Source organism: Furipterus horrens, unplaced genomic scaffold (genome assembly GCF_987537825.1).
Source record: "Furipterus horrens unplaced genomic scaffold, mFurHor1.1.pri manual_scaffold_15, whole genome shotgun sequence".
Lineage (NCBI taxonomy): Eukaryota > Metazoa > Chordata > Mammalia > Chiroptera > Furipteridae > Furipterus > Furipterus horrens.
Genome location: NW_028327185.1, coordinates 23,760,400 through 23,785,828, shown reverse-complemented (window position 1 = coordinate 23,785,828; position 25,429 = coordinate 23,760,400).

The window sequence follows — 25,429 nt, the reverse complement described above, 5'->3', positions numbered from 1 at the left end:
GATTGATTATAATGTTAAAATGACTTTGCAGAAATTTTCATAGGCCTGCAAAGCTTTGGCCATCTAAGCAAAATCTTAAATAAGAGGCTAACCCAACTACTTTTCAGAATCACATGATTTGGGCTAGTTTGAGTTTGGTTTGGTTAAATAGGTACATCTTTAAAATTATCAGCATTAAGTAATTCTTTTATTCTATAGAGTTTATTAGTTAAATAAGTTCATGCTATTTATGTTGCAAAATTGTCAGCAAGAAAAATAACTTGGTATGATAAAATTTTCTTTCACAAGTAATCTAAACAGTTAGGAGCAAGTAATTTAAATAAATGTAAATGAGATTTTAAAACGTTTCTTTTAGGTTAACTCTTTGGCATTAATTATATTGTATGTATAATTAAATGGTTTTACAAATGTCTTTGGTCACTTGAAACTTCAAAGTTTTGCTAGCTAACTTAAATGATGGCTATTTAGTGAATGTCTAGAGCATTTCCAAATAAGATAAAATAATGAGATATTAATTATGGAATATAGGTCTATCTTTCTGCTTATTATAAACAAAAGGTATTTAGATCCATTAGTAAACATGTCTTATCCCACTTTTAAAAATATACTGTGAGGAAATATATTTTTAGAAAATTATTAAATGCGTTCATAAATGTATCAATCTAAAGAATAGTAATTGTTTACTTTTTAGTTGCCACTAGAAATTAAGGTTTCTAAGGATTAAAGTTTTTAATTAGAATGAAAAGAAACTATATTTTTGGTAACGGAAGGTTTAAGGAGTGAAGATATGTTTGAAGGAAATTAAAGTAGCTTTGCCCTGAAGTTGGTTATTTCTGAAAGAGTTAAGAAGAGGCCAACTAAGAGGAACTAGAAAAGTTATAGGTTTGTAGAAAAGGAATCCTGAGAAAGGAAATTTTTTATACAGTTTAGTTCTTTCTCACTCTGTTAAAAAGAAAAAGTTTTTTTCCCTGTATTTATTCTACTCCAAATATGTTATTATAGAAAGCTTTTTGTCTAGAAAGCAGAGTCTATGCTTTATTAAAATAGTTCTTTGTCATACTGTTTTAACCAGGTTTTTGATGAATTAAGAAAATAATCTTAAGAACTAAAGTTTTGCTGAACTGTATTTTTATTCAATACCTTTTTATTGTCACTATATATAAATAAATAATTTAATATTGTTTCATAATGATATATGATCTTTTTGGTCAAGTGTTTTTGAAAATATTCCCAGGGTTCAAATGTTAACAAGAGACCTTTTACTTAACCTGTAAATGGCTTTGGGATGTTTTGAAATGGCTTTGGGATGAAATGGCTCATAGGATTTGTTACAGAGGAGATGTTTTGAACTAACTAGGCATACTTGGCACGCTTGAATTGCACTGGAAGCTCTGTCCACTAAGAAATTGTTGTGTTGTGTTTGCATGTATATATCCTTATCCTCAAATGAATATTATATATTGTAGATTATATTAATGTTTCCAGGAGTCTATGAAGTTCTGATACAGTGCTCATTTCTAATTCTTGTTAACATAAAATATTATATTACAGAAGAGCAAAGTTCTTTAATTGCATTATAATCATATCTATAACCACATCATTTTAAGTTTTGTCATTTACAGACAGTCATTGTTTTACTCTGATGCTTTTGTGAGTATATTTCATCTCCAGAAAGATCCATGGAGAAGAACCTGGCCTAATTTAAAATACAAGATCCTGAGTATTTTCAGATCCTACCTTTAAATTAGATGAAGATTTATAAAGCTCTGAGGAATAACTGGATTCATGAACTGCTGGCAAAGAATCAAGATAGACAAGAATTAATTATATGAAACTGAATGAACGTGGAATGATTATAATTTTGTTTGAAATATTGTTAATGTTTAACATCTTTTTTGTTTTCTAGACATAAGGACTTGTAATTTCTTAAACTATCTATGACTTAGAAATGTTTGGTAAATTATACCTTCCTAAGCAATATTGAACCATTTATATTTCTCTCCCTACCTGATCCTACCAGAAACTTATAGACTCTAAATGAGTATTATTATTTTTATGGCAATATGGTTGTGTGCAACAATTAGATGGGAATCTGGCTTTTTTAAATAATAGGACACGATTGGAAACTCTTGGTGAGGCTTCGACTGGAATTCCATGATTGTGAGAGACAGGTGTGAACTCTGGAGGTCACCAAAAGCACTAAGGAATTAAGAGTGACTGTGGCTTCCAGTAAAATCCTCTTGGACAAATGGCCTGGTGCCTTATTTACTTGGTTCACGGCAGTCCTTCCAGGTAAGGAATGAAGGTTGTTTTCCTGGGAGGTGGCAAAGGAAGAACCTCAAGACACGTGGAGAACCTCCAGAACCTGAAGAATTTACTCAAATCCATAGGTGTGACAAGCAGGTGCTGATGACAGTTCTTAGCCCTGAGAGGCTAATGAGAGTTCCATGTGGAGATTCCTTATGAGAGTCCAGCAAAGCAGATTTTAAAAAGAGCCTTTAGGGTCGATTGCCACTGTTGTTGTACTTATGAAAATTCTGGGCTAATTTATTGAAACTAGATCTATATAATAAATTAGTCTTAACTCAGCTATTTTTGATAAAATGAGGATGATTTTAAAGAGAAAAATATTTTCAATAGAAATTATAATATATATTTGTGGATAGTGCTATGTATTTTCTTTGGGGTTTGTTTTGTTTTCTACTTGTAAAGTGGACTAGATTCTAAATTCTCCTAATTTCCTTCAGTATCTGCCTCTGACTCTCCAAACATGTTTCCAGGTTTTATCCCACCCTTTGCCTTAGAATTATTGAGAATTAAAACCGTTTTGTTTTGTTTTGTTTTGTTTCTTGAGCCTTGCAAGTACAGAGAGATGACATGATGTGAACTTTGGAGAAATCATCACAGCAGGGTGCTTGGTTAAAAGGACCTACTCTGGCAATACAAATGAAATCTTGGAAACCATTAAAGGTTATTTGTCCTCACTTAACTGGTTTCTTACCTTTCTGGGGCCCTTAATAGCCCATCTACTTCTATTATTTTGTTCTTCCTCTTTAATCCAGACTGCAGTAGTTCCATGTCAAGCTGATGGTTATACAAGGCTTGCGGCCCATCCCGGACAAGGAAGACCCAGGCCCTTACTGCTCTTCAGATTGGACAGGGAGAGAATTTTATTCCTCCCAAATATAGGGACAATGTCCCTGAGCAGCAGGAAGTAGTCACAGAAGAAGAAGAGACCGCTGACCCTAATCCTTGAAGAATAAGGAGGATAAAATCTCTCAGGGGGGGGAATAAGACAGTGTAGGGACTTCGGCCCAGGACCCCAAGGGTGCCAGATGGACAGCAGTGCTGGATAAGCTGACTGCAGGAACATCACCACCCCCGCAGTCCCTTCCCAAAGACGCAGCAGCCGCTCATTTACCTCCCTGCTAACCACCTGCTTCCTTGCAGATGTTGAGACCACTGATCTGCATGTGCAGTCCATCAAGCTCTGACCTCTACATGACCTTCCTGGGGTGGTGCTAATGCCCCATTTTGGCCCTCACAGCACAGGTGCAAAGAGAGTTACTAAGCAACCTCACTAAAAAAGGAAGTAGGTGACCCTGACTCCCCACAAGCCCCCCTTTCAGGCAAGCCCACAGGGTCCCCAGCTCATAAAAGCAGCCAAGGAGACCAGCCCCCAAGCCAGTTCAGAGGACAGGGCTTTCCTCTGTGCTGCCTCCCTTGTGCTCAAGTGGAAACTTAACCCTTTGAGTGCCAACGTCGGTGGGAGTGACGCGGACAGATTTTCCCAAAAGTGCCGGTGTCACTCCCAGCAACTCTTTTTTCAATGGCTATAAATGTAAGTGACAATGGAATAATTTGTATTTTATGTTTTGTTCTCTTGTTTTGTACCTCAGGTTAAATGTTGACATAACTTTTTCTCATGTTGATCCAAATTTCGAATTATGCATGGCACTCAAAGGGTTAATAAAGTCTGTCTGGAAGCCCCTCCAGAGTTTCCTCTTCTCCCTTGGGGAACCCCAGAATCTTAATACCAGTAACAAACAAACACGCTACATACTTGACTCATGGTGTATCATAAAGCTTTGAACCTTCGTGAGCAACTCTGGCCTAGAGGACACCAGAGTGAAGTGCACCCATGTAGACAGTGAGGCATGGTTTACACAACTGTCACTCCCTTTGGGGTAAACAGAACCACTTCGGCCAGAGTGGCCTGTGTCCCCTCTAGCTGAGAGCAAGACAGTGTCCCATGTGCTCTCATGTCCTTCCATGAGAGTCTAGGGGGGTTGTATCTTTGTTCTTAAAATGGGCAAAGAGAGATCCTCTATCCTTAAAAACCAATGTTTGGCATAAATATTTATGTTCTGTTTCATTTGGGAAGGGTGTCTGTCCAGCCTCAGAGTAGAAAGTAACAGTTCTAATACTCTCAAGAATTGAATCACAGTTACATTAAGTGCATAGCAATTAAACCCTTAGATTTTATAGTCAGGTGTCTATGTTCAAGTCCCTGACCTGCCACCTAGCTGGGTGACCTCATTTCTATTCGCCTCCGTTATATTGACCTCTGCCAGCCAAGCTCCTCTCTGAGCCGATAGGGGAGGCCCACCAAGCGCAGCAGCCCGCTCATCGCCAGGACATGACCTGCATGCACTTCCTTATCCTTCACAACTCATTTAAAGGCTTGCAACCCACCTTTTTAGTTGGACACCAGCAAAATGCCCATTTATAGGAGAAGAAACGAGGCTTGGGAGGGTTCAGCTACTTTCCCATGGTTACAAAGCTAGAAAGTGGTAGAGGTGGAATCAACCCTGAGCCGGTCTCACTCCTGATCAACATAAGACGGCTGTGCTGTAGCCCATTTAGTGTGTGCTCACCACTCAGATGTGTGCTGGGCATTTCAGCAGGCTCTCTGAGAAACTGGAGTGTCCATAGAGACAGCTGGACCTCAGACAACTGAAGAAAACTCAACAAACGAAGTGACTGAAGCCCTGCCATGCTTTATTAACATGGGGGTGGGAATAGCCCACTCAAAATCTTCAAGTCGGCCAACATGCAAACAAAAGTCCACCTGCAGGAGCCAGAGTGTGCACTGGGGTGAGGGGATGAGGCACAGGTGCTGCCCTTCAGCAGAGGGTGACCTGGCAGCACAGATTAAACCCTGTGTCATAGTGCAAAATAAGCACCAATGGGCCACATAATCCATGATCAGCCTAACACAGGGTTAATCGAGCACGGATTTCACAGCAAACCATGAGCTACTGAAAATAGCGAAGTGAATTCTATGGCTCCGATGTTAAATGCTAGAGAAGTTTTGAGTTTGGGGAGATGATGACATCATTGTAGAGCTGAGATTTGAACAGTCTTACAGGAAGGAAGAGATTTGGATAGATGGGCAGGAGACCGAAAGGCATTCCAGCAAAATGGAAGTGCGCTGAGGCCCTGGGGCAGGAAAACGTGTAACATTCCTGGTTTGCAGGAGCACAAGGAAAAGGAAAAGAAAAAATATTCAAGGAGGTAAGACGTGTAGTTATCAGAGTGATTCATTGTACAAAGAGCTTTCACAAGTGATCAGTTACTTCTTAACTCCATAGAGCTGTGTGGGTATTAGTATTTCCATTCAAAAAATAAGCTGAGCATTTAAGTAACATGCACATGGCTATGCACCAGACAGCGTTGTACCAGCATTAAAAACAGAGTATTTTAGATTTGTGCATCATGGCTTAAACTAAAAGCTGAAATTCAGCTTAACAGCGACCATGTCCTGGGAAATGTCATATTCGGGGCCTGTCTTCATTATGAATTTGTAATTGATTGAGGTTGCTGGAAGTGGATGCTCTTGCCCTCAAGTTAGATTAAGCCAGAATTCTAAAATATAATATTAATGGTGACAGTTATTGTTCGTTGTTGGCATAATACGTAAGACTGTATGAAGTGCTTTATATACATTATTTTCTGTTCACAAGTCCCTGTGTGGTAGTTTTTTTTTTTTGTTTTTTTTTTTCCTGGCTTAGGGACAGGAAGCACCATGCCCAAGACCATATAAAATGTGAAGTGCCAGAACGAAGAATCCATCGCGAATGCCTCTAAAGCCTAAAATGTGAGACTTCGCCACCCTGTTTACATGCAGGAGCTATAGGTCCCCTAATCAATGGGCTCTGTAACCACCCCCAGACCTGCTGAGTATAAACAACATCAGTGTTTGCGGAAGAAATGCCTGCTTCTCCGAATAAGACGCCATGCTACCAGAAAAGAACACTCAGTCAGAGGTTAATTTCTTGCAGAAGGCAGATCAAGTTCTGGGGTGGGGTGGGTGTCAGGTGATTTATAGCAATTCACAAAGATTAGAAAGGATCATGCCAAGGAAGGGCCAGCGCAGCACACAGATGAGAGAACCGGACTGGAGGCATGAAGGGCAGGGTCCTGGAAGGAGAACTGAGCACCGAGCCCAGAGCCTGTGAGTGACGACAGCGCAGCCAGGCCAGGACTCCCTACACTGAAGGGGTGTGAAGTGGAGCAGGAAGCAGGGGAGAGGCAGGAGGCATGACTCCATTGGGGGGTGAGACTAAAAGTCATGGGGAGCGGGGTGGCCCTAAGATGCACGGCCTGCTCCTAGGTGGGTGGCTGTGTGTGTGACGTGGGACCACAGGAAGCAGCGACTGGCGTGGAGCGGGTGAGCGGCTGTGAGCAAAGGGAGTGTCACCTCGCAGCTGTGCTTCTCGTGGACTGTGTCACAGTTAATGGCCATCTCCTCATTCACAGAAGCTGCTGTGATGCTACAATATGACAACAGGGCTCTGAGGGTTAGGTGACACACAGGGTGAGTCACCCACTTAATGCAGGGCTTGACAGGGAGGAAGTACTGAAGAAAAGGATTAACATGATACAAAAATATTTAGAGTCAGATGAGAAGGCTACTTTCTCGGTTATAGTTTCATGTGGTAATAGTTCACCTGAAAATGTAAATTGCTCTGAGCAAGGAGAAAAAGAGACAGGAAATAAAGCAGGAAAGCAAAAAGGCTGCAATCAATATGCCATTCTGTCTTCCTCTCAGTATCACTAAAATCTCTCTGACCTCGGATTTATGCAGAAACAGCCAATCGCCCATGAAAGAGAAGAGCATCAAGTCCTCCCAGAGCCATGTAGCACAGAGATGAGAGTGCAGTGATGCAGTGATGCAGTGTGGTGGTGCGGCGCAGTAATGAGGCAATGCAGTGTGGTGGCGCAGTGGGATGGTGTTGCAGTGTCATGCTGTGGTGATCTGGTGATGCAGTGTGGAGGTGTGTTGCAGTGATGTGGTGATGCAGTGTCGCACTGCAATAATGTGAAACAGTGTGGTGGTACAGTGACAGTGTGGTGGCGCAGTGATGCAGTGTGGTGATGAGGAGACACATTTGTGGTGGTATGGTGCAGCAGTGTGGTGGTGCAGTGATATGGTGATACAGTGTGGTGGGGCAGCGACACAGTGTGGTGGTGCAGTGCGGTGGTACAGTGATATAGTGATGCAGTAGTAGTGCAGTGATATGGTGATACAGTGTGGTGGGGCAGCAACACAGTGTGGTGGTGCAGTGATATAGTGATGCAGTGTGGCGGTGTGGTGCAGTACTGTGGTGATTCAGTGTTATTCTGTAGTGATGTGATGATGCAGTGTGGTGGGGGTGGTACAGTGACACTGTCGTGGTACATGAATGTGTGGTGGTATAGTGATGCAGTGTGGTGATGTGGTGACACATTGTGGTGGTGTGGTGTGGTAATACAGAGTCATAGTGTAGTGATGTGGTGATGCAGTGTGTTGGTGTAGTGACTGTGGTGGGGCAATGATATGGTGATGTAATGTGGTGGTGTGGTACAGCGGTGTGGTGGTACCGTGATGCAGTGTGGTGGCACAGTGGCACAGTGTGGTGGCACAGTCATGCAGTGGTGCAGCGTAGTGGTACAGTGACACAGTGTGTTGGTACAGTGGTGGCACAGTGATGCAGTGTGGTGGCACAGTGGTGGCACAGTGATGCAGTGTGGTGGCGCAGTGGTGCAGTGTGGTGGCACAGTGATGCAGTGTGGTGGCGCAGTGGTGCAGTGTGGTGGCACAGTGATGCAGTGTGGTGGCTCAGTGGTGCAGTGTGGTGGTGCAGTGGGGCAGTGCTGCAGTGTGGTGGTGCAGTGCTGCAGTGTGGTGGCGCAGTGGCAAAGTGTGGTGGCACAGTCATGCAGTGGTGCAGCATAGTGGTACAGTGGCACAGTGTGTTGGTACAGTGGTGGCGCAGTGGTGCAGTGTTGTGGCACAGTGATGCAGTGTGGTGGTGCAGTGGTGCAGTGTGGTGGCATAGTGGTGCAGTGTGGTGGTGCAGTGCTGCAGTGTGGTGGTGCAGTGGTGCAGTGTGGTGGCATAGTGATGCAGTGTGGTGGCGCAGTGCTGCAGTGTGGTGGCGCAGTGGTGCAGTGCGGTGGCACAGTCATGCAGTGGTGCAGCATAGAGGTACAGTGGCACAGTGTGTTGGTACAGTCATGCAGTGGTGCAGCGTAGAGGTACAGTGGCACAGTGTGGTGGCACAGTGATGCAGTGTGGTGGCATAGTGATGCAGTGTGGTGGCACAGTGGCGCAGTGTGGTGGCACAGTCATGCAGTGGTGCAGCATAGTGGTACAGTGGCACAGTGTGTTGGTACAGTGGTGGCGCAGTGATGCAGTGTGGTGGTGAAGTGATGAAGTGTGGTGGCGCAGTGGTGCAGTGTGTTGGCACAGTGATGCAGTGTGGTGGTACAGTGGTGGCACAGTGATGCAGTGTGGTGGCACAGTGATGCAGTGTGGTGGTGCAGTGGTGCAGTGTGGTGGGACAGTGATGCAGTGTGGTGGTGCAGTGGTGCTGTGTGGTGGCACAGTGGCGCAGTGTGGTGGCACAGTCATTCAGTGGTGCAGCATAGTGGTACAGTGGCACAGTGTGTTGGTACAGTGGTGGTGCAGTGGTGCAGTGTGGTGGCACAGTGATGCAGTGTGGTGGCACAGTGGTGGCACAGTGATGCAGTGTGGTGGTGCAGTGTTGCAGTGTGCTGGCGCAGTGATGCAGTGTGTTGGCACAGTGGTGAAGTGAGGTCATGCAGTGACACAATGAAGTCTGTAACCACATCTGTCTCTTCCCACCACATCTCACAGAAGCAAAAGTGCACAATTTCATTAGAAGTAATCACAGATGTCACTTCAGACTTCCACAACTTTTAGTGTTACTGGAGAAGAGTCTTACCCTGAGTCCCATGACAGCCACTCAGGTTCTCAGATCCCTTGTCCTTTGAGGACAGAAACTCAAAGAAGAGGCTACTCAGCTCCTGGCTTTTGTTCCATTTCACTCCTCTGGGGCCCTCTCCTTGTTCCTACCCCTCCTCACCTGCTGCCCTCGTCTCTTTCCCAGTCTGCTCCTTAACATCAGCCCCTGAGTGACCCTCTGCATGGAACCCTAACACTTTCAGCCCAGTATCTCCATATCTTGTTTCTGCCTTATTGTTGGGTGCTGCAAACACAGCCCCTTGGAGGCAAGAGGCCCATGCCTGGGAAACAGAGTCTGGGGAAACATTGTGGGCCATTTCCATCAATCACTCCAGGCAGCTGGAAACAACTGTGGCCCTGCTGTATTCTTGTCCTTCACTTGTGCATTGAGGCTTTTCTCTTCTAATGCTTCAATAGAATGGAAAAGAGAGAAACTACCAGAAAAAGTCTAAGTCACATACTATTTGCCTTGCATTAGTCACCGTCCAGAACACCTTTATGCCCATCAGCTCACTCACCCCTCAGGGCCCCACAGCCTGTTGGTGGGGGAGCCAGGATTGAACCCCATCTCCTGACTCCATTTATTCTGGCTGCTTCCCATGTTACCAAACAACACCTTCTCTACACAAATAGTCTCCTTTTAGAACATGTGTCCCATGTCCCACCTGGCAAATGTCCATTATTTGAAAACACAAAGATAGGTTACTTTGGCTGGAGTTCAGGTTGTCTGGGACTCTAGTCTGCCACTCTGTGGCAGGCTCTCAAATACAAGATCTGTTTTTATCTTTATGCAAAGGTCCAGGAGGAAGTAGAAAATACTTTCACTCTGTACTTAGCATGAATGACCAGGAAACTAAGCAGAACCCTTTTCTCCTCAGCCCCAGCGTTTCTGTGGATGTCCTGGGACCATGCTGCAGTCAGCTATTGCTTCCAGGGTTCAGCCAAAGTCAACAGGCTTTTATTCCCAGAATGTCTTGCCTGAAGAGACAGCTATCATTTGAGATAGCTCAGACACTTGGGTGCTCGGCAGCAGCTGCTCCTTCCTGACTATAAGGCAGGTTTTCTGCAAAAGCAGAAAGAACCAGGCCAGTAAGTTGAAACTGTGACACTTTAACAAAAAAACATGATGACTTTCTGATCTCTGATAATAAATTTACTTATGGAAAATCAGAAATAAGACCATGTAAGCTCTATCAATATTAATCTGTGTAATATATATTCTCTTAGTATTTAAAAATAATCTTGCGATCTGGTCTGTATTTGTAAATCTATATTATAGAAGCTCATTTCTGATTATAGACTATGTTACCATCTTCTGTTTTCTGTTCTGAAGATAAAAAGCATTGATTACTCTCCTTCAATGGGCTTCTCATGGTGTTGGGAATGCAGGGCTCCGAGGGAGGAAGTGTGACTTGCATCCTCAGGATTCTGATCTTCAGGTCCTTAAAGGCCACAGAAAGGCCTCTGACCATACAAGCTGGCTTCTGTCTAACTCAGTCCAATAAGTCACGCAGTAACTGCATTTTGCTGCAATGAAGATGGGATATTAGGTCAGTGTCCCACCTGCCATTCTGGGCTTTGTGAACACTTAGGCTTCACTCAGCCCTGACCCTGCAAACATATGCTATGTGTGCCCATGAGCAGCTTTTCAGGAGCCTTAGCTTTCCTCCGTTCACAGCTTATTTTGGATACAAGGTTAAGAAACCTGTGAGCCTTAAAACATCCTTTAGTGTTTCTGTATCAGCTAGCCTTCACACTTTCTCCTTTCTTCTGATCACTGAAATCCCATATTACAGCAGCTTTATAACCCATGATCTGTTTTCCAAGTGTGGCCAGATGACAGAGGGACTGTGTCACAAACGCTGCTCAATGGCAGCGAAATTTTGTCATTCTAAAATCTTGTTATTTCATTAAGATGGACTGATCTTCATTTTTGAAAAGTTAGGTGTTCTGAAACTGACTCGCATGGAAAATGGTGCTGGTCACTGGCAAAAAAACAGGCACATACATCAGTGGAACAGAATAGAGAGCTCAGAAATAAATCCTCACCTATATGGTCAACTAATCTATGATAAAGGAAACAAATACAATGGAGTAAAGACCGTCTATTCAGTAAATCGTAATGGGAAAGTTGGACAGATACATGCAAAAAAAAAAAAAAAATGAAACTAGATCACCTACTTACACCCTATGTGAGAATAAACTCAAAATAGATTAAAAAACCCAAAACCATAAATCTCCTGGAAGAAAACATAAGCAGTGAACTCTCTGACATTGCTCTTAGCAAAATTTTTTCTAGTATATCTCCTCAGGCAAGGGAAACAAAAGAAAGAATAGACAAATGACACTACATCAAACTAAAAAGTTTTTGCACAGCAAAGGATACCATCAACAAAATGAAGACAACATACTAATTGGAGGAAAATATTCACCAATAATATGTATGATGAAGGGTTAATATCCAAAATTTATAAAGAACTCATACAACTGAACACCAAATAAACAAACAATTCAATTAAAATATGGGCAAAAGACCTGAATAGACACTTATCCAAAGAGGACATACAGATGGCCAACAGACATGTGTAAAGATGCTCAACATCACTAATCATTAGGAAAATGCAAATAAAAACCACAATGAGATACCATATCACACCTGTCAGAATGGCCATCATCAACAAATCAACAACAACAAAAAAAAGTGTTGGTGAAAATGTAGAGAAAAGGGAGCCTTCATGCACTATCGGTTGGACAGTGTACATTTGTGCAACCACTATGGAAAACAGCATAGAGGTTCATCAAATAAATAAAAATAGAAGTACCTATGACCCAACAAGTCCACTTCTGAGTATTTATCCGATAAATGCAAAACACTAATTCAAAAAGATACATGCACCCCTATCTTCATTGCAGTGTTATTTACAATAGCCAAGATATGGAAGCAGCCCAACTGCCTACCAATAGACAATTGGATAAAGAAGAGGTGGTACATATATACAATGAAATATTACCATAAAATTTTTAATGTAATAGAAAATTTTTTAAAATATGCTAACAATCATCTAAGAATTTAGGGATTGCTTGCTTTCAAGGTCTCTACCTTTTCCCAACATTAGGATTTCTCTATAGTGGTCATGACCCCCTGAAGTTGTTAGGGGAACAGAAACCAGTCTGGTTTGTGGAATCTGGATACTTCACTAATGACACCAGCATGCAAGACAAAGGAAGTAAGCTTTCCCCCAGTACACACATGTGTTCAGACCTCTGCTCAGACAAAAACACCTGCCATGACCACCTTCCAGGCGCCCATGCAGCCCACAGCATGGCCGTTGCCTGAGGGCACAGGAGGAGGATGAGAGACGGAGCTTACACATGTAATATTTGACCTCCTTTAAAGAATTATGCCCTCCAGCATCTTATCTAGGGGTTTTTTATTTAAGTTTACAGAACTGACAAATTGCCAACTAACAGCCTCTTTCTGGTTCAAGTCTAAATTCTTGATGCTGGATGTCCTGCTCTGAACACAGCACCTGCCCTGAGGGAAGGCAGGTGCAATATGGTCCCATTGGCTCTGTGTGGCTATGGGACACTGGAGAATGGGCTCATTCAAACCGAGGTGGCTGTGAATGTAAAACACCCAGAGATCGTGGAGATTTAACATGCAAGAAAGTAAGTTCAAAAATGTTCTATGCTCTAATACAAGGATGCCAGCATGTTAAACCAAACACGCCATTGTCCGGGGACAGCCAACTGACCTGGAGTCTGCACGATCCTTCCCCATGTGGGAAGGTCACCCTCCCCTCCGCACCCCCACTCTTATTAGGGATTTCTGGACCCAAGGGTAGGTAGGACGACGACCATGTCCAGCTTGAAGCAGCTAGAGGAGCTCGAGACCTTCACCCATTGTCCTTTATAAGATTGTAGAGGGTCTTAAGTCTGAGAGGGAAGGATTGTTATTTTTTATTGCTAACATAATTAATCATTTATTTATTTTAAAAAAAGAAGGAAAATATATGAAAGGGTGAAGCAGGAGAGCTTGTATGTATGACCCATGGGCATGGACTTGGGGGGATTGCTGGGGGAGGGAGGGTGCTGGGTGGAGGGGAGCAAAGGGGAAAAAATTGGAGCTATTGTAACAATATAATCAATAAAATATACTTAAAAAAAAGTTCTATTCTAATTCCATGGTGAAATGGTAATTTTTTTGGACTTGTGGGTTAAATTAAATATATTAATAAAATTAATTTCACCTGTTTCTTTTCACTTTTTTATGTGGCTAGTAAAATACAAGGTGACTCATATTACATTTCTGTTGGTTCCCACGACTCCACTGCTCTGGAGCCTAAATGACAAAAAGAGAAGGCAAACACTTGAAGGTCTTTTTCTGAATCAAACCTGATCCTTGGCACAGAAAGGGACCTAAATTATTCTGGAAATAAAGGGAATGATGAATGTCACCAAGAATGCAAAATATTCGAAAGCAAAGGGAGAGGAATGCAAATGAATGAATGAGATGCAACAGAGAAACAAAAAATTCCACTTTAACTTCTCAGTGACTCTGCAATCTGAAAGGCGTGAATGCAGCCATGTAAGCACTAGATTAAAACTTGGGTGATGTGCTTTGTCACCAGAGAGAAAGGGAAGGTTTCCTAGTTATAACAAAGTCCATATGAAAGAAGAAGGAGGAGGAGGAGGAGAAGGAGGAGGAGGAGGAGGAGGAAGGGGAGAGAAGGAGGGGATGTGGGGAAAGGGGGAAGAGAGGCGGGTAAGGGGGAAGAGGAAGAGGAAGGAGAAGGAAAAAAAGAAGAAAATTGATAAATTGACTATACAGAAAGTTTTTAAGTACTTTAAGCAATGTCAAAGACAAATGGACAACTGAAAGAAAATATATGACAGATAAATGAAGATATAAAAATTATGAAAACAAAGACCACAAAATCTAGAGAAAACGGAAACCATAATGAAACAGAAAATTAACAAAAAACTATGTAAAAATGACCCTTGGACATATGCAAAGGTGTTCAAACTCATTCATAGTAAGATACATGCAAATTAAAACTAGACTGAGGTATCATTTCTCATGATCAGATTGACAAAAGATTCAACATCCCAGTTGTCAAATTGAAGAAATTGGCAGCCCCATGTGGATGACAAAACCACACAGCCTCCACCAAGAAGATTTGCCAACAAATTTGTTTAACAAAACTATATTCCTATTTTCCCTTGGACCTGCATTTATTGGGAGGCTCAGCTTGCTCCTGATGTTTCTACTCTCTGTCACAACATATTCCAGTCATTTCAAACCTCCCTGCACGCAGCCTAGAGGCAGGCCTTTCCCCAAGGAGATGAGGTTCTTCCACCAAGAACTTGCACTGAAATTATGCCTCCAACAACACAGAAATACCTGCAGCATTATTTGCAATTATAAAACACTGGAAATGACCTAAATGGGAAACATGAAAGAATGGTGAAAATATTTTGCAGCTGTAAAGAAAAAAAAGAAATATCTGTATGTAGTGATGAGTGATTTCCTGAATACACAGGATATCACTAGAGGAACAAGATGAAGTACACCGTGCTAGGGGCTCTCATTAAGTATGACTCACAGCCTGAAGGTTTTAATATGCATATTAAAATCAAAGGGGAATTGAGAAAGCAAAGATGGTCTTTTAATCTTTCAAAAAGAAATACAGATAGAAGAAGCAGAAAGTGGTGAATTGGTTAAATCCAGGAGATTGGAGATAGAGAAAAAGGAAAAAAAAATATGGGGAAAGAAGAGGCCCTTGTCTGAGTATATGTTGTATAGTTTTCCTTTTCTGAATCATATTAATGTTCAATGTATTAAAAAAATAAAATGAAATCAAGAATATGTAGAACCCTTGAACTAGATACATTATTTGAAATGAATAAATAACTACATTCAGGGGACAACACTAGAACCAATTCAATTGACTTTTGAATATTATTCTTTGACCACATCTACCTTCATCTAAAGAGGAGAAAAGAGTTACTCAGGAAGGAAAGAAGCTACAATTAAGGAATGAGATTAGGCAAGTAAGAAAACGATAGGATTCACAATTAGGAGTATGTGTGTGTGCGTATGTTTCTCACTCTGTCCTTTGAATGTGTCTAGAAGCAAGCAGCATACCAAAGGCCCAGAAATTGGTTTCTAAATATCATTCCTAATGAAAAACAATCAGCACCCTTGGAAAAATGACTTATGCTGCTGGTGCAAGAAGAGCATAAAATAAGAATGAAACAACTTTTACCACAAGAGAATGCACCACAATTAAAAGTATGTCCAAAAGACACAGGAACAAGCTTGAAGCTCTTGCTAGCCAAATTTAGGGCAATTTGATCATCAAACTAAATGAAGACATTAAGAACATATAACTCACTATATAAAATAAAGATCCAGGAGCCCATATTGATGACAGAGATGATGATAATGATGGTAGATAGATAATAAGTAGAATAATAGAAAGAAAGAAGGAATGAAAGAAAGAAAGAAAGAAAGAAAGAAAGAAAGAAAGAAAGAAAGAAAGAAAGAAGATAGATAATGAATAGGTAGATATTGTAGATGGAGAGATAGGTAGATAGACGATAGTTGAATAGATGGATAATAGGTAGATAGATGATAGATAGAAGCTCTTCTTTACTCTAGTGTATCAGAAGATCAGACTTCACAGCTGTCATGGCAAAAACTGATTTAAGCTAGCGTCATCAATAGCTGGTATGGGGGACCATTTTGATAAAGAACAGAATCTAATATAATTTCAAAATATTTTTTCACAATACACTTATTAATTCCAGAAGAAAAACTAATAATTATGTAGTGGATAAATGGGACACACTTTAACCAAAGTTCAGAGTTAACGTTTTCACTGAGGACTACCTGGGAAACCATGAATCCTGAGGTATGAGACCTTGAGTAGGACACAATGTCACCCGCACAGTGTTTTAGTCACACACAAGTAAGGCACCTAATCATGAAGATACTTTGCAGAATCCCAAATGGGAGGATGTTATTTTATTAAATTCTTTGCAATTACACATAACATGAGAGCCTAAGAAAAACTAATAAATTGTTGTAGATTAAATGATATTAAATAGAAATGATACCTAAATGCAACACATGATCCTAAATTAGAAAATTAAGTGCTTAAATGACAATTGATAAGACTAAAATTTTGATGGATCAGAAAATGGAATGTAGATTAATGTATAGTGCCAGTGTTTAATTCCCTTAGTTAAATAATTGAATTATGAATATGTAAGAAAACATTCTTGTTCTTAGGTAATGCACAATGAAATTGTGAGATGAAGCGACATGATCAATGAAATCTAATCTCAAATGGCTGAAAAAGTAAAAATGTGTATTTATAGAGGACGAACGATAAAGCAAGTATGGCATGAGGTTAAAAATGAGTGAAAATGGATAAAGTATATACAGGGTTCTTTGTGGTATTCTTGCAATTTTTCTTAAAGTTTTAAATTATTTACAGATAAAATGTTTTTTAAAGTATCTCTTAAATAGACTTGTCAGATCAAAGAACAGAGACAAACCATGTCCAATTCCAAGATAGAACCCAAGAGTCAGCAAGATTCTAAAAACAAATGGCCAGCGGACTGTCTAGGCAGACATGGGTTAGCTAACATGGGAGATTTCTGTGGCCTCTCTTGAACACAGACCGAGTACAGATTCTCTAAGTGACCAGTAGTGGCTGAGAAGAGGAAGGGACGTAGGTCTTAGACAAGGAGACGATCATTTCAGTTAATACCTAATGGGTGTCAGATGATATCAAGAACCCACTTCATGTGCTCCCCCACTCCTCTAAAACATTAAGTCCCCTGAATCTTAAAACTCAATTTAGAACCCAAATCTACTGAGATTAAAGTCAGCCATCTTGGCTGAATGGGGGTCTCAGAATAAACACCAAGCGGAATATTGAAAATAGAAGCATCTGAAAAAATTCCTGAGCTTTTAGACTTGATAGAATGCATTCTTTCTACTTGACAAATAGCATCCACCTTTCAACTTGACTCTCTACAAACAGATATTTTAGTGGCATGAGTGATTTTACCTAGATATAAGCAGGATCAGACAATCTCTTCCCTTAAAGGGTTAATGTGCCTGTGGAAATTAGGTCTAAATTAGGAATTAACCCTAAAAATAAGCAACATATATCAATGCATGTCTATCCTGACAACTAAAAAGTGATTAAGTTCACATTTACATCAATCCATTCAATGCACAAAAAACCTGTGAGCTAAATTCCACAGCCAGAACAGCACTGTTGGCTGGACTTGCATTTCCATGGTCCAGAGTGCCACATGCAGCTTCCTGTGAATGGAATTCCTGTCTTCTCTGACCTACAAGAACAGGGAAACCACAGAACTACCCATGAGACCATGGAGACCCTGCTCTACTGGACCTGCTGTAGCCCCACCTCCCTGTGCCCAGGTCTCGCCAGCCCTGCCTCCGCTGGGGAAGAGAAATACTTGATGGATTTGTGCACTCTCTTCAGCCTCCAGTGACACTAGTGGGTGCCCTGCAGGGACATCCCAGAAGTGTCCTTCAGCAGCTGCAGTGAGGCTGCTGTCACTCCCATGGTCACAAAATTGCTAATTGCTCCATCTCCATGAAAGTCGATGCTTACAAACTGTGACTATCCTGATTATAATAGTAGAATTTGTGTGTGTGCGTTTTATAGCTTAGTAAATCATTTCTATACAAAACCTCATTTCAAACTTACACTTTAGTGTCCTTGTTAGAAAATAAGTTGGCTAAAATCCATGGCTGGTAATGAATAGAAAGAAACTCAAGCTTGACTTTTCTTGTGTTCTGTCTGGTATTTTCTCACTTCAACCTAAATTAAACGCATACATAATGGTTAATTTTATGTGTCAACTTGACTGGATCATGGGGTGCCCAGAAATTTGGTCAAACATACTGGGGGTATCTGTGAGGGTATCTTAGAATGAGATTAACATCTAAACAAACTAAATAAAGCAGATTACCCCCCTTCCATGAGGGTGGGCCCAATCCAAACAGATGAAGGACTGAATTGAACATTAAGGCTGACCTTCCCCCAAATAAAGGGGAATCCCTCCTACCAGATTATCTTTGAGCTGGGTCATTGGGGTTTTCCTGCCTTTTGATTCAACTGAAGCATTAGTTCATCCTGGGTCTGTTTGTTGGCCTTTGGCCTTGATCTGCACCATTGATTCCTGGCCTTCAAGCCTTCAAACATGGACAGGAACATACACCATCCAGTCTCCTGGGTCTCTAGCCTGCCATCTTACCTTGCAGATCTTAAGACTTGTCAGCTTCCACGATTGCATGAGCCAACTCCTTATAATAAATCCACCTACCTACCTACCTACCTACCTATCTCTTTTCTCTGAAGAACCCTAATATACATGGGAGCTCAGTTTGGAAAGTTTTAACCAATTTAACAAATAGGGAACACTTTTCTTTTTTGGAAGCTGAAAGCCCTCATCTGTGATCTTCCCTACTCTGTGATGTGAGGAATTGGTAGCCAGGTGTCTCTAGCCAATGAAAGGAGGTCGCTGTGCCTTATGTCATGTTCTGGAAGCACAGGTTTCACCGAGAATCAATTGCTTAATCACCTGAAGGGAGGAGAACCTCCAATATGCTCTGATGTTGCCTCTAATATCTTGGGTTATGCATTTGTGCCAGCGCAACAGAGCTCACAGCTGCTGGAGGAGGCTGTCAGAGGATGTGCCCACCAGTTGACCCATGGCCTTGGCGAGGGAAACCAGAGGCTCCTCAGCCATCCACTGTGCTTTCTGCCCACCATTCCCAGAGCTGCAGCTGTTTCAAGGACACCACCTTAAGAGAGCACGTTTTGGTTGACACCATCTGGACTATCCATGTTCTTTAGCCCTGTTAAGGCCTCTACGTAGACTTGTAAGATAGTGGTGGGTGGGAGCAGAGATCTGCTCTTGTGGTGCCCACACTGGCCTCCTCTGTAAGTTCCCTTGCATGTTACACCTGCCACCTGCCAATCTGGAGTGCACTGTCTTCTTCTCCCAACTCTCCCTGCCATCTCTGCACAGGGGTCAGTTTGTAAACACAGGTCACCTTTTCCACTTGCTTGATTTTACACATTAACACTCCTCTCAGAATGGGACATGCCAGGATGCCACGTGGTAGTGAAAAGAGCTGCAGAGCCTGAGTTTAATGCCGATTGCCTCCACTGAGCAGCTCTGAGAACTCTGTAAAACTTTCTAACTGAGCTTCATTTTCCCCACGTGGATGCTGCTGATCAGTGTCCCACAGAACTGTGGGGAAAATTCAGTGGCAGAACTCACATACAGAGCCTGGCCTACAAAAGGAACGAAAGGAACATTTGCTTCTCTCCTTTCTCCACAGAAATTTTGGCCAAGTTTGAGGTAACTTCCTTGCCTTTAGAGATAATGAATTAATACTTACAGTTATCTGTGAATTAATAACTTTTAATAGCATCTTAAGTTTGAAAATTTTAACAAAAGGAAAGTTGTTTTCACCAATGTTATTGTTTCTTGTCAAACAGCTCGTCTGTGCTGGATGCAGACTGGAAAGGACAACTTAGTTTTTTCTTATTTTTACTTGTCATTAAGAGAGTTTGTGCTTACTGCCCCAGCATGATGCAGATTTCCGTCTGGTGCCAAGTTCAGTGAGGATTGTTTTAATTTCCTTAGTGTATAAAGAAATGTGCTGCCTTCATGTTGCTAATTACATGTGTCCTCTCCCCCCCCCCCCCCAGACTGGCTGGAATCAGAGTGAAGGTATTTTTATGAAGAGATTACACTGTATGAGGACAAGATATAAAAAGACTTCATTAAATAGTAAACCTGTGGGAGATGAATTTGTAGAGTTTTTGTGCCATGGGGAAGTGACAGTCAGGGGTGCCCTTTTCTCATTTAATGAAATGTAATGTATTCCTCACAAAATGTATTAAAGTGATGTTTTACTACTTCAATCACTGTCCTCTGATCAATACACACAGCTGTTCCATTTTCTCTGCTTCTCCATCGAGTGTTGTAGGGTCTCCTTTTCCCTTCAGAAGACTGGCCAGAAGAAGGAAAAGACTATTTTCATTGTTAAATTTCCAACATTTGCTTCCAGGCATATGCGGTGAGATTTGGATTTCCCAGCGTTGGGTGTAGAGACTCTTCTGAGCTGGGAAGGACTGTGGTGGAGCAACCCAGCCATTGATAAGTGAGTCAAGTGTTTAATCACCGTCCACGGGCAATTGCCAGGCACTTGTGAATTAATCCAAATGCAAATGTTCTGGCTTGAACAGAAGTATTCTGATTAATGATTCAAAATTATGTAAATGACCCAATAAGTGCTTGGATGGATTTCTGTAGAAAATATATTTGTACGTTAAAGTGTTTTCAGTCTGTTTCCATTCATGAGAGAGAGAGAAGGCAGGGAGGAAATGAGAGGGGCTGCTGTGAGCAGTGACAGGTCTCAGCAGCCAGTGACCAGGAGGGAGCAAGGAGCATGACTGTCGGACTCTAGGGGTGTCTTCTTTCCAACAGATCAACTCGTTCATTAATTACATAATTATAATTATAATTAATTATATAATTATAGTATAATTATATAATTGTAATTATTATATAATTATATCATTAATTCTCTAATGCTACTCAATTTTGTGTAGTCTGCCTCGGCTTAACCCTATGTGGAATAAAGGAGTAGGAATTCTTCTGTCTTCCTTCCTGAACTGAAGACAAGGTAAAGTGATTCAAGGAATAGAAGCTCACTCTTCCACAGGAGAAAAGGGAGTGATGGGCAGGACAGCATCAATGGGCAGCTGCCTCCTTCTTTCTGTGCTGCTGTCCTGGCCCCATTATCACAGGGCGGCTGCTGACATCCAGGCATCACCTTTGCATTCCAAGTGAGAAGAGAAAAATTTCCCACAAGTTGCCTTTGTGTACTTCCCACAAGTTCCACCCAAGAACTTCTCTGCTTACATCTATCTCATCAACCACTCCTAGGGAGGGGGTGAGGGGTGGGACAGCCATGAAATGTCAAGTTTTAGCTGTCTTTACTGTTTTCCCAAATAAATTAATCTTCTTTTAAAAAGAAGGAAGGGGAAAGGGATACTGGGTAGGTAACAGTCTCTTCCCAGGCTGCGCCCATTCCTCCAGCACAGAGAATGAAGAGAGAAGCTCCAGATGGTGTTGGAGCTCACAGAACAAGGGACAGTGTTCCCAAGGAGCTGGCAAGGCCACCGACCTCCTGCAGCAGAAATGAGGATGAGAAGAGCTGACAAGCACCCCCTTTCCACAGCCTGAAATGGCTCAGCAGCACCTCATGCCTCCTCTGTGAGGAGCACACATCGGCTGTAAGGTTTGGTTTTTAAATACAGTTGACATGCAACGGTGGATTAGTTTCATAGTGACTTGACATTTACACACCAAAGTGATCATGACAATAAGTCTGGTAACCATCTGTCACCATGCAGAGTTATTACTATGTTACTGACTATTTTCCATGTGTTGTACATGACATTCCCATGACTTATTTATTTTATAACTGGAAATTTGTATTTCTTACCCCTTCACCTCTTTTACCCATCCCACACCCCCTCCCTTCTGGCAACCATGAGCTTGTTCTCCAGACCTATTTTGCTTTCTTGTTCATTTGCCTTGTTTTTAGATCTCACATATAAGAGAAATGATATAGTTTTTGTCATTCTCTGACTTATTTCACTTAGCATAATACTTTCTAGGTATATTCATGTTGTCCCAAATGACAAAATTTCATTTTTTTTTATGACTAAGATTCCATTGTATACAGGGTGAGGGAAAAGCAGGTTTACAGTAGTTCATATGGAAAATAATACAATAATTAATAAATAATAATACAAGAATAAACTGTTTTGCATAGTCACAACCGCAAATCTACTTTTGCCCTGCTCTATATGCACCTTTTTTTATCCACTCATCTACTGATGGACACCTAGGTTGTTTGGCTGTGATTCCCTGCTAAACACCACCTCCCTACAGGGTCAGGGTGACTGTCATAAATTACTGGGCACCAACTCAAGTTCTGGCATTTTCAGAAATGCCACCTAATTCACCACATGACGCGGACATCACTCATCTCAGTCACAAACTCTAGTGTGCAGGAAATTGAGCCTCCTTCCCCCTTTTTATCAGCAAGTTCCTGTCAACAGGACAAGCATGGCCACAACTGCTGCATGCACTCTCTTCTCAGAGACCTGACTTGGCATGTAAGCACTCTCTGGCAGAGAGCTGGCAGCCCTCAAGCCAGATATCCTTCCGCTGCATGTGAGCATCCCTACACCATGACAGGTCCAGGTCCCCATCTAACAGTGGTGATCAAGGTCGCCAGGTCATGTCACAAAGCCCTTATGAGAAGAAACCTGTGTGAACTGATAGGCACATTGGGACACCCTTGTCCCATGTACTGTTAGTAATAGGTGTTGCTGTTTGTTTGTTGTGTGCGTATTTTTTACCTATTTGCCAATCCATATCTATTTGACCCAGGGAGTTAAGCATCTCCCTGGGTCAAACCATCAAAGACTCTTGGAGCTGCCTTTCTGAAAAGGCTTAACTGGTGTTGAAATGAAGCATAATGTTGACAAAAAGAGGAACAGCGTCAAGAGAGCCTTCGACTGGATTTCGCTTCGCTTAAGGATCCTGGACGGCTTGCTCAGTCTTTATGCCCAGCCTCTATAGGCACATAATGGACAGTCTAGCCTTTCGGAAATTCATTTTACAAAAGCTTAATTCTTGCTGCATCCTTAGAACCCAACCAACAGAGACTGACCCCTTACCAGCCACGTTGCCCTTTGCCAGAGACTGGGAGGACTTATTCCAGAACAAGGGATGACCCCATGGGCTTGGATATCTGGCCACAGGATAACCAAATGAGGAAGGTTTAGGTTTTCCAAGGATGGCCAATCATGGTACAGAAGAGACGGAGCCCGACTCCAGGATTCATTGAGCCAAGACGTATAGTTGCAAATGCCAAAAACAAATCAACTTAAAACACAGCTTAATCAAAATGAGGAACGTAATGGAAGGAAATAGAGCTATCTCATTATAACCAAAGAAATACTTTAGCCACTAAATGAGGAGATGCCTCTGGGTAGCTGGAACTTGGAATCACAGGCCACCAGGACACTTGGTGTCCATTTCTTGTCTCTGCTTCTCTTGGCTGCTACGCTCAAGAGGAGGGAGACATGGTCTCAATCATGTCACGCAGCTCCCCTCCTCCACCAGCCCACACCCCAAACTCACAGAAAGATTCCTGGCTCATTTATCCACCATGAGCCAATGAGCTCTAGACAAACTGAGGAAGGCATTCACGTCTGGACCACGCCACTGTGGTTGGGAGTTACAGCTTGCAAGAATGCAGCAATCCCCCAAAAGCGAGAGAGAAGATGTGCCATGGAGAAGGCAGGTGTCCAGTGAAGAGGGTGCACTGAGCAGACAGAACAGACTTGAATTTTGAATTCCAGATGAAGGACAGCAAGTGTCTGTGTGAACACCACCCGAGTCTGGATGGGGACAGCAGACACCAGCGAGTAGGAGAAGAATTTGCTCTCTCCCTGGTGCAACATAAGCATTTCTTTGAATTATCAAGGACAAAAAGATGATCCCAACAAAACAACCATGAAAAATAAATTAATATTAGCAAATAAAATTTAGTATTTTTCTCTAAGCAAATTAAAAAATATGATACTGATGTTTTTAAACACTCTCATATTACTAGAATTTTAAAATACCAACAAAACATTCAAACCCATATACAACATTGCTCTCCTTGTATTTTTCTGGAACCTCCACCAGCTTAACCAGCTACGTGAGCATCGGGCACCTAACTCATCACTGTGGCTCCATCAGAGCAGGATCTAGCCTCTGACCACAGCCACAGCCCAGCTCTGCTTTTCTGGAGTAGAAACCAGGGAGGTGTGTCTTAGGGCCTTTCCTTCTTTGCAAGAAACAAGACAGGCCACTTTAGTCTTCTCTCCAAAACTTTTTAACATTTTGGATAAGATTTAACCTTTATAATAAAGAACAGCATAACACTGATCTCCAATTTTTAAAAAGTGAAATGCAGAAAATTCAGGCTTTCCATAGTGACCAGTCGGTTATAAGCCTAAATAGACAAAACATGTCTACCTCTTATATTTTAAATAGATTTAATCTACTTCAGTTTTCATAAATAGTTGCATTATTTTGTTGTTTGAGAACAGGCACAGAGGAAAGAGAAAGAAAAACTTTTTATTATGGTAAAATATACATAATAAAATTTACTGTTTTAACACTTTCAAGTGTACAATTCAGTGGTGTAAAGTATTCATAGTGTGCACCCATCTACCACCATCCACCTCCAGAAAGGGAAAGAAATCTTACATTTAGCAAAGTCTTATCCTTCACCAACAGGTTCCACCCCAAATACCGAGCAGCCCCTCCTCTTGTCCCAAGGACCATTTGGACCAGAGACTGAAAGTCCTGCTTTTGTTGTTTCCAGAAAAGTGGCAGCTGATGCTATTAGAGCTTCAACTTCAAGGTGAACTTGGGGAAACCATAGGAAATCATTCACAGGGTGGTATAGATTTCCCCAGGAATGCAGCACCCACAAACACATACACATACACACACAAATACCAAAATACCATTTTTTGTTGACACCCTGGGAGTCAGCTGGGTGCGCCCACTATATTCACAAAGGAGCCACCTTCTCTCCACCCAAGTCATGGCTTCTTGGCTGCAGCAGCAACTCAGCTGGTCCATGGTTGAGGTTCCTTGTCCAGTGGGGTGACCACAGCTTCACTCCTGAAGGGCCAGAGTCCTTGGTCAGTGTTGGTGACACAGGCAAGGGAGAACTCCAGGTGTCCCAATGGGCTTCTGTCCCTCCAAGATTCTGCCCTGTCCTCACTGGGCCAGTGGTGATGACCAGTCACCCCAACTGGTAATCTCATCCGGTCACCTCTCATCACCTGCAGCATCTGTGGAAGAATCAATTCAACTCCACTTCCTTTCCAGGGATTTATTATCTATTCTGTTGATAACCTGACATGGTTCTATTTCTGCCATGGTGTGTTTTTGAAAAGTTATTGCTTCCAATATGGAACTGAAATAGAAAGGATCACGTACTGTTTCCTGAGTGTGTTCCAAGAT